Here is an 8,593-nt window from a genome sequence, read left to right as displayed (position 1 = left end):
AAGGGAACATATATGCATCCGCTGTACAAGTGACCATTTGCGCATGTTTTGGCGTATAGCCTCCTACAGTTGGTAGGGTGTCAATCTCTCCCTCACGTGCTGAGCTGTCGCGGGTAGACATACTCACATACACTTGTCTGGCAGTCAGCAGGAACCTCCATGGAGTTTAGCCTGCTTTTATGGGGAGGATTTTCGAATTTGGCGCCATTTCCGGGTTTTTGCCGGTAGCCACGCCCCCTACGTTGTGCGCGTGACGTCACCACGCCGGATGACGTCACCGCTATGCGCCCGAGGTCCAGGGAGGCCGCCGCTGCCATTCCCCTGCCAGGAGGAACTATCCCATCACAGCAGCGGCGGCCCGAACATGCGATCCGCGCGAGGGAGACCAGCGCTACTAGGCGACTGACGGCTCCGTCGGCGGCGCAGGTCGGGGATGCAGGGACTCTTGAGTGTGCGGCCCCGACCTCTACCCCTCCAGGGGGGCCGCACAGCGTGCGGTAAGTATTTCTTTGCGGTAAGTCTTCTTGCCTCCGCAGCTTCCTATCTCCTGCAGCTCTGGAGCTGCTCCTCTGTCCCACCGTAGGGACAGGAAGACACTGAAGCACGGGTGGAAAGGGAGGTGCTTTTAAACTCTTCCTGTCCCTACCTGGGTCAGAGGGCAACCTCCATATGTAATGGGGCCGTCGGGATGACGCTCTGGAAAAATGTCTAAGGTTTCTCACCTTTTTAAGGATATGACCACTATGAGGCAACCATGAAATCTTAAACTCTGTAGTCAATAGTCTGGAGTCAACCATTCAGTCCCTTCACCTGTGAGCTAGAGTAAAGAATGACAACAAAGAGTGTCACTCTCTCTGGAGGAATCGACTTGGCCATTTCTATAGGGGATCAGTGTTGCTCTGCACCCCCTTGCTGAATTGGAGTAGTTAGGCCGATCTGACTGCGGCTCCCGAGCCCTGTATTGTAGTCCCATCCCCTCCAGTCCAGGACCCGGCCAGGAGACTGGTGCTTGCTAGAACCAGTCTGGACAACGCTGTAGTGCTTTATAGAAGTTCCCCTCTGCCGGCCCGTGCCACAGTTGGGGAGGGGGAAAGATGCAGAGCGTCGGACGGTACCATTTTGTTGAAGCTTCTATAAGTGATGCGGGTAGTGATGTGGCGAGTATGCCACTGCCAAAAAGACTCAGCCCCAATGTATGGAAGTTTAAAGGGGCTAGGTCCCTCCTAATCCCCACCCTCTGTGATTCGGTCGGCATCTACCTTGGCCATAAAAGGGAATAGAGCTGCGTCACTGCATTTGCATTACAAGGACAGTTCATTGAAGTCAATGGGCACTGTGTAATGCTTGACTTTCCCAGCGGTGGCGCTGCAGTGAAACTAAAATTTTATAAAAGGATCAAGAAGAGAAATGTACTAAAATCTCACAAAAGAGCGGTACAAAAAAAAGAAAAAAATATCTGTGAGCACAGAGTCGGTACAGCTGCCCACTCTACAGGTCAGTACTATGGCGGAGGAGGCACTGTAAGTACCGCCACAGGGTGCCACAACATATAATGAAAGATTGGCAAAAGAACCTCCATATAAAATTGGCACAGTAGAGGTCTGTAGAAGTCTATGAGCACCATATTATGAATTGGTAAGGTGGTGGAGGTGCTGCTCCTGAACGCAAGCCCCGCCTTCTTGCGAAAAGCTATTTCTATCTCATATCTATCATTTTAATATTCATTTATTAATCAATCAGTCATAATTGATATTGATTACAGTAGATTATAGGATTGATGTCATGTATGTCAAAAACCTTGTCTGCAATTTACAGACAAGGTTCAGTATAGTAAGTAATAGAGAAGGAATCTGAAGGCTACACATGGGAACTTTCCCTGCAAGTCTTGCAGGAATGAAGAAGTGGCTGGACCCTTCTCATGTAGGTAGGGCCCATTATGAGGCATAACAAAAACATATTTTAACCAAGTTGTTTTCACAATGAACAGTATTATTTTCTGTATGTGCTAGCACTTGAAACCGCATGTAAATTTTTACATATGCCAGAGATGATTAATTCGTATGTCGGAAGCATCATGTACCCTTTTCTCCAAATGTCTATAAAACAAGATGCACGTAATAAAAAAGGAATGACTTTATGGACCTACATGATGCATGTAATTTATAGTTTGCCCACTTGAAGGATCCAAGGCATCAAAATTGAAATATCAGGGCTTTAGTTCAAGGCTTCCCACAACAGTCCTAAGTGGCAGACTCCCGTCTATCAACTAATGTTTACTATCCAGGGGATGGGTCATAGTTAAAAAAGACCTGAATACCCCTTTAAAGACAAAACTGTAAAATAACTTTTTGCCAGTGTGAGGAAAATTATATCTCAGTATGATTTAGTTTGCATTTCAGTATAATTTCAGCTATGTTTGCAGGCAGAATGTTCTGCTGAGTAAATTCTTTAAGGCTCATTTAGAAGGGACAAACTGACGGGCAAATGATGCCCAATGGCACGTACCAGTAAAGTGCCCTCCTGTGCATCGCTCAGAGCACGGCCGGCATGGAGGCAGGGCAGCCAGGGGAGTGCTCTCCCCCGCCCACCTCCATTCACTGTAAGCAGACAGTCGTTCAGAACTAAACGGCTGCTGTTTACATGGTACGGTTAGTCATTCAGTTTTCAGCATGCAAAAACTGAACAGCTTTCACTCAGTCATTTAGTGTCTGCATGCATGTACACGGGACGACTATCTTCAAGCTCCCGCGGGAACACAGGGTTTTGAACAACTCCTAATGATATTTATCCCACGTAAATGGGCCTTTACATAACGTTAATGTAAATTTTATCAGTGTTTACATCACCTGGGACAGACAAAGTTACCAAAAGACAAGTTATAGGAGGTTTCCATTAGAACAATAGAGCCAGCAGAGAGATGAGTCAACAGAAAGTGATCATTCTTTACACCTCAAAAGAAAACCAGTTTTAACCAAATGAATGACGTAACTGTGTTTGGCTTTGTAATACCCCTTTCTGTTTCTACTCCAGACCTACCTATCTGGTATATAGAAAGCTGCATGAATATACAATAGATCAGAGTCAGAATTTGCAACACCTTGTCATGATGTGTAGCCTTTGTTGTTCTCTCCGAGCTCGTACCAACCACATCTAATATAGCACCTACAGTATATCTAACACCAGTCACTAGTGATATAATTTGGTATGATAGTAATATTTTTACTTTTATGCTAGGACTGTTTGTTGTGTTGGTATTTCATTGTAAAACTCAAGCATTATCATGAAATAATTTCTGTGTGCAGATCCAAACATTAAGTGCAATGGATTCAGCACAGAAGCAGTGCGACAACTATTCAAACTTATGGATGTATCCAAAAATTATTACAAAGTGTAAAAACAATTAGACTGAATGCACTTTAAGCCCAAAATGACAACCTATTTGGTCCTAAAAGCGTTATGATTTTTCAAAAGCCATAACTTTTTTTTAATTTTTCTGTCAATATGCCCACATGAGGGCTTGTTTCTTGCACGGCAAGCTGTAGTTTTCACATTAAATGTTTTGGAGGTCAGTGACAAAAAAACACATAAATTCTGCCATTGTGTTTTGTTTTTACACCGTTAATCATGCTGCACAAATTACATGATACATTTTTCCTGCAGAAGTGTACAATTATGATAATACTAAAATTATAAAGTTAAACCTCTAGTTTCGTTGGTAATCTGACCGAAAGCAATCGGCTACGCTTGAAACCAATGAAGCTAGAGGCAATTATATCCATAGGAATCAATGTAAATTCAATTAATTTGTTCTAGACATTCCAAAAAAAACCCACACCAAAGCGCATATTTTTTTTGTACAGCATTTAGTGCTGCTTTTTCAGCAGAGCACTAAATGCTGTACAACGCTGCCTTTCCTTTTATGTGATTGGACAGCGAGGTTACGTGCGCACAGTGGCTGGCAGTAAAACTAGAAGCATGTGACAAAAGAAGAAGCGGAATCCTGTGTTGAAGAATCAGCAAAACTGGAAACCAGCGAAAGAAAAAGGCACCGAAAGTTGAGGTATAACTGCGTATTTTTAGGTTTTTCCACTTTTACACAATGAAAACCCTTTGTTTGGAAATTATTTTTTTTGCATCGCTGCATTCAAAGTCCCATAACTTTTTTTATTTTTCCATGGATGGAGCTATGGGAGGGCTTGGTTTTTTTTGCATGATGAGTTGTAGTTTTTATTGGTACCATTATGGGTACATACGTCAGATGATAAAATGATGTCAGGAGAGCGCCAAGTGAATCAATAGAAAAAACAACAATGATACAGCTTATTAAAATGAGTGTCAACTCTCCTGGTGCACGGTGGGATAGCCCTGGGTAGGGGAACCAGCCTGCACCTCTTATCCTGGTAAGTGTAACGAGTTAGTCCTTTATCCACTATCCAGGTCACTGGAGAGATGCCAGGAGTCAAAGCAACCTAAAGGTCAGATGCTTTAACATAGATGCTAATACAAAGGAGAAAAAGCACTCCACACTCGTGTAAATGGGACTGTCTATCTGTTCAAAAAATCGATTAGATTGTACGGTATCGTCAATCTTGTTTATTGAATAAAGTACATAGAGCAACGCGTTTCGGCAGATATGCCTTTTTCAAGCTCAGAATGACATGACAAGTACATGACACAAATATATATACACTTACATAATCAGTGTTCTTGCTGTTAGATGACGCTGTGTGTCCTCCTCTGACGTCACAGAGGGAGGGGAATCCCAGTGTGGAGGCCGTCACGTGTACGCTCGTTCAATGGAACGCACGTTGCTTTATATATTCAAAATAAACTTTATTGCACTCTGTCAATGAGACAGTGTGCTTGTAAGGGCCGTTTGCAGGGAACATATATGATCCCTAATAGCGTGCACATCGCATAGTTCAAAGGGCACATACAGTGATTAATCATCAATAAAAACATTTATATTAAAAGTTAAAAACTAAAAATAAATTCTAGTATGCAGTAAAATAAATTCAAGTAGCACTAACAAAAAGCTATGCATAAATAATTAACAATAGTAATAATAATAGCATGGGTAATAAATTATTAAATGTTTTAAAATAATGTACTTTTAAAAATTATAATAGACCATATAAAACACCAGAAGTAAATGTATGTGGTAGAACTAGTTATAGATTTAACTAGGGATTCAATGAGTATTATAATACTTGTACATATAGAATCAGATTCCATAAAATGTAAGGTTATAAAAATGAATATAATAAATTCCAACCCAGATTTACATCGCTGCAGCACAGAGCCCCGGCATCAGCTACGTAAATTTACCATTGACAGTCGCAAAAGGGTTAATAACTCGCCCCCATTCCCCCAATGTTTTTAAGGCCTCATGTGGGCCGAAATGTAGCGAATAGAGATGAGCGAACGTACTCGTTTCGAGTAATTACTCGATCGAGCACCACGATTTTCGAGTACTTCAGTACTCGGGTGAAAAGATTCGGGGGGCGCCGGGGGAGGCATGGCGGCATGGGGGGTAGCAGCGGGGAACAGGGGGGAGCCCTCTCTCTCTCCCTCTGCCCCCCACTTCCCGCTGCAACCCCCCACTCACCCACGGAACCCCCCGAATCTTTTTGCCCGAGTACAGAAGTACTCGAAAATCGCGGTACTCGGGCGAAAAAGGGGCATGGCCGAGTACGCTCGCTCATCTCTAGTAGCGAACCCTTTCATAGAACAATCATGGAAGAATAAAGATTTTTTTTTATGAGATCCTTTTCTGCTGCCACTTCCTTCATCGTTTCTGGGAATGTTTTTAAGGCCGCCTGAACACAGGTGGGTCGGATTGCGCATATGGAGAATCCGACCCTGGCAGCAGCGGCGTCTGCGCATACCTGCTTTCTGTTTCTGTAATCTGTACTGCAGATGGTCCGCACGGCTCGCCATCGGACATGCGCAGTACAGATTTATTTTTTAAATTTCTGCTTCTCCTAGGCAATTACATGGAATCCGCAAACTTACTGCAATGTCAATTGCGGAAGGGCCGCAGATCGGATGGCTTCCATTGACTTCAATGGAAGCCGTCCGCACGGAATCCGTGCAAAAATGCAGCATGCTGCGATTTTTCCTCCATGAGCGGAAACCACAATTGCTTTCCACTCGTGTGCAGGAAGAATCACTTTTCCATGGCATACTATGGGCGGTATTTGCTGCGGAATCCCAACGTGGACGCCGGCTCCAGATCCCACAATGCAGATCCGCCCGGCCTAAGTACAGAAACGGCTATACCAGCAGCCCTTATGTGGGGGAAATCCTGTCATAAACCGTCTGCTGAAAAGAAAAGGCTTTGCTATCTTTCTGCTTAATATTAACATTCAGGGGGCCAAAACTACAAGTCCCATCAGCCCCCGGGAGGAAGACAGGAAGTGGGCAGCTGAGGTTGTGCCGCACAGTAAAACCTGAGGTAAAACTTCTGTGAGAGAAAATGACAAACTGTGAGGTAAAACTTGTGAGGGAATGTGAGCCGGAGACAAGTTACCTCACGGTATAACACAGACAGGAAGATGGGGGGCGGCAGAGCGGTCTCAGCCGCAGGCTACTATGGAGGACGTGTGTGCAGTCCATGGGAGATGTCACCCGTTATGTGAGACCCATTGTGCCTTATGAGGCAGACTCTGGGCTAGTAGTAGGGGACGCAGGAAGCAGCAAGAGATTTCATCTTAGGGACTGAAGTACAATGAACAGGACGGCCATGATGGTGAGGTAAGGAAACCGCTGGAGAGGCAGATCTGTGGGACATCCAGTCTACAAGGTGCTGATGGAGAGCATCCAGGCGGAGCAGTAATATACCCGCCCGGCTTATTATACCGAGGAGGAAACCCGCAGTTTTGGGTATTGCAAATATTGTAGTTCCAAAGTTGTAAACATGTCTGTGGTGAGAAGACGGGACACGTGTGAGTAAAGACGAATATACCGCTAAGGCCTCGTTCAGACGAGCGCTGCCCGTGCACATTGGAAGCGTGCACAGAATGCGCTTCTATAGGAACCAATATGTTCCTATGGAAGCGTTCACATGCAAGAATGTTAGGCGCGCCTCCCACGCGCACCTAGCAAAGATGGGACATGCGACTGCAGGTTGCCTCTAAGCTCAGTGGTGCGCACCATGATAGGACCTGCCCTGTCTGTGGTGCGTGCTTTCCATAGACTCCTATGGGAGCTGTAAAGCACACACCCCGCACCTCGGCTCGTGTGAACGGGCTACTTCAAGTAACTAGAATTAACCCGTTCATACGATCTTCAGAGCAGTATAACAGCGGTCTTTGCACACAGCTATATTGCGCGACCATAGCGCTCGTCTGAACAAGGCCTAAGCATCAGTGCAGATCGTGATGAGAAAGATCCCAAGTAAATGGTGGCATCTGCCAAGCATGATCTCGCCACTAGGGGCCGCTGATGTTCCAAAGTATTTGTCCCCATCTAACTATCTCCTATTATTTCATACACGTCACATTTAATGGTTTCTTACAATTTGAAGGTAATTTTTGCGAGTCCCAATAATGATTACCTATCCTAAGGTCATCAGTAACCAATCCTGAGGGAGCGCCACCGATCAGCTGTTTGTAGGGGGCGCTGCACTACGGCCTCTGCCCTGCATACCAGGCACGGCACTGTACATCTTGTAGCTGCGGTGCCTGGTATGACAGCACAATCACATTCACTTGAAGGGGATGGAGCCTCTCATCAGCAAAGTGACAAATGAACGTGACGCCATTGCCTTGAGAAGAGGCAGCGGCACTCACCTGAACGCTAGAGCCTCTTCAAACAGATGATCAGCGAGGGACCTGAGCAGCTAACCCCACCAATTGGATATTGATGGCCTATCCTAAATATAGGTAATCAATGTTTTAGTCCTGAAAAACACCTTTAAAAGGGTGCCTGCACACGGGCGGAAATGAAAGCCTGCATAGGATTGCGTTAACAGACGGCCGCGGTTTGGCCACGCGAAATCTTGCGCGGCAAACAAACGGCGGCATGTCCTATTTCTGTGCGGGGCACATGAAAGAGCTGGGGCCGCCAGACGCGGGCGAGTAAGCGCTCGTCCCAGCAGGCGCTCGGGTCGGGTCCAGCGGCAAGAATCCTCGCCGCGAGATCCGACCCGTCTGCATGCGGCCTTAATTAGCAGAATTGGTGCGGATTTTCTGTTAAAATCCTCACCAAAATACATGTCAAAAACCACATCAAAATCTGCAGATTCTGACACGGATTTTGATGCAAATCCGCAGCACATTTTATCCCTTTAATTGAAAGAGTGAAATCTGCTGTGGATCCGTGTCAAAATCCTGCACTAAAATCTGCAGCGCAGAACATACTGTGGATTTTTGTGCGAATCCGCTACTAGTGAAGGTGCACTAATATCGCTTTATTTCACTGTAGTAGAAGACAGGAATTTGCTATATACTGTAAATTGCTGCAGACGTGATCTGTGGGGCTCAGGCCCACAAATATGCAGCAGTTCTGCCACGCCGGAGCATGTGGCCCTAATGAAGCTCTGTTATACAACATCGCATAATAAAAGGTCATTTTGTGGCATTTGTCTATA

This window comes from Eleutherodactylus coqui, chromosome 3 (assembly GCF_035609145.1).
Source record: "Eleutherodactylus coqui strain aEleCoq1 chromosome 3, aEleCoq1.hap1, whole genome shotgun sequence".
NCBI lineage: Eukaryota > Metazoa > Chordata > Amphibia > Anura > Eleutherodactylidae > Eleutherodactylus > Eleutherodactylus coqui.
Note: the sequence above shows the minus strand (reverse complement) of the source record.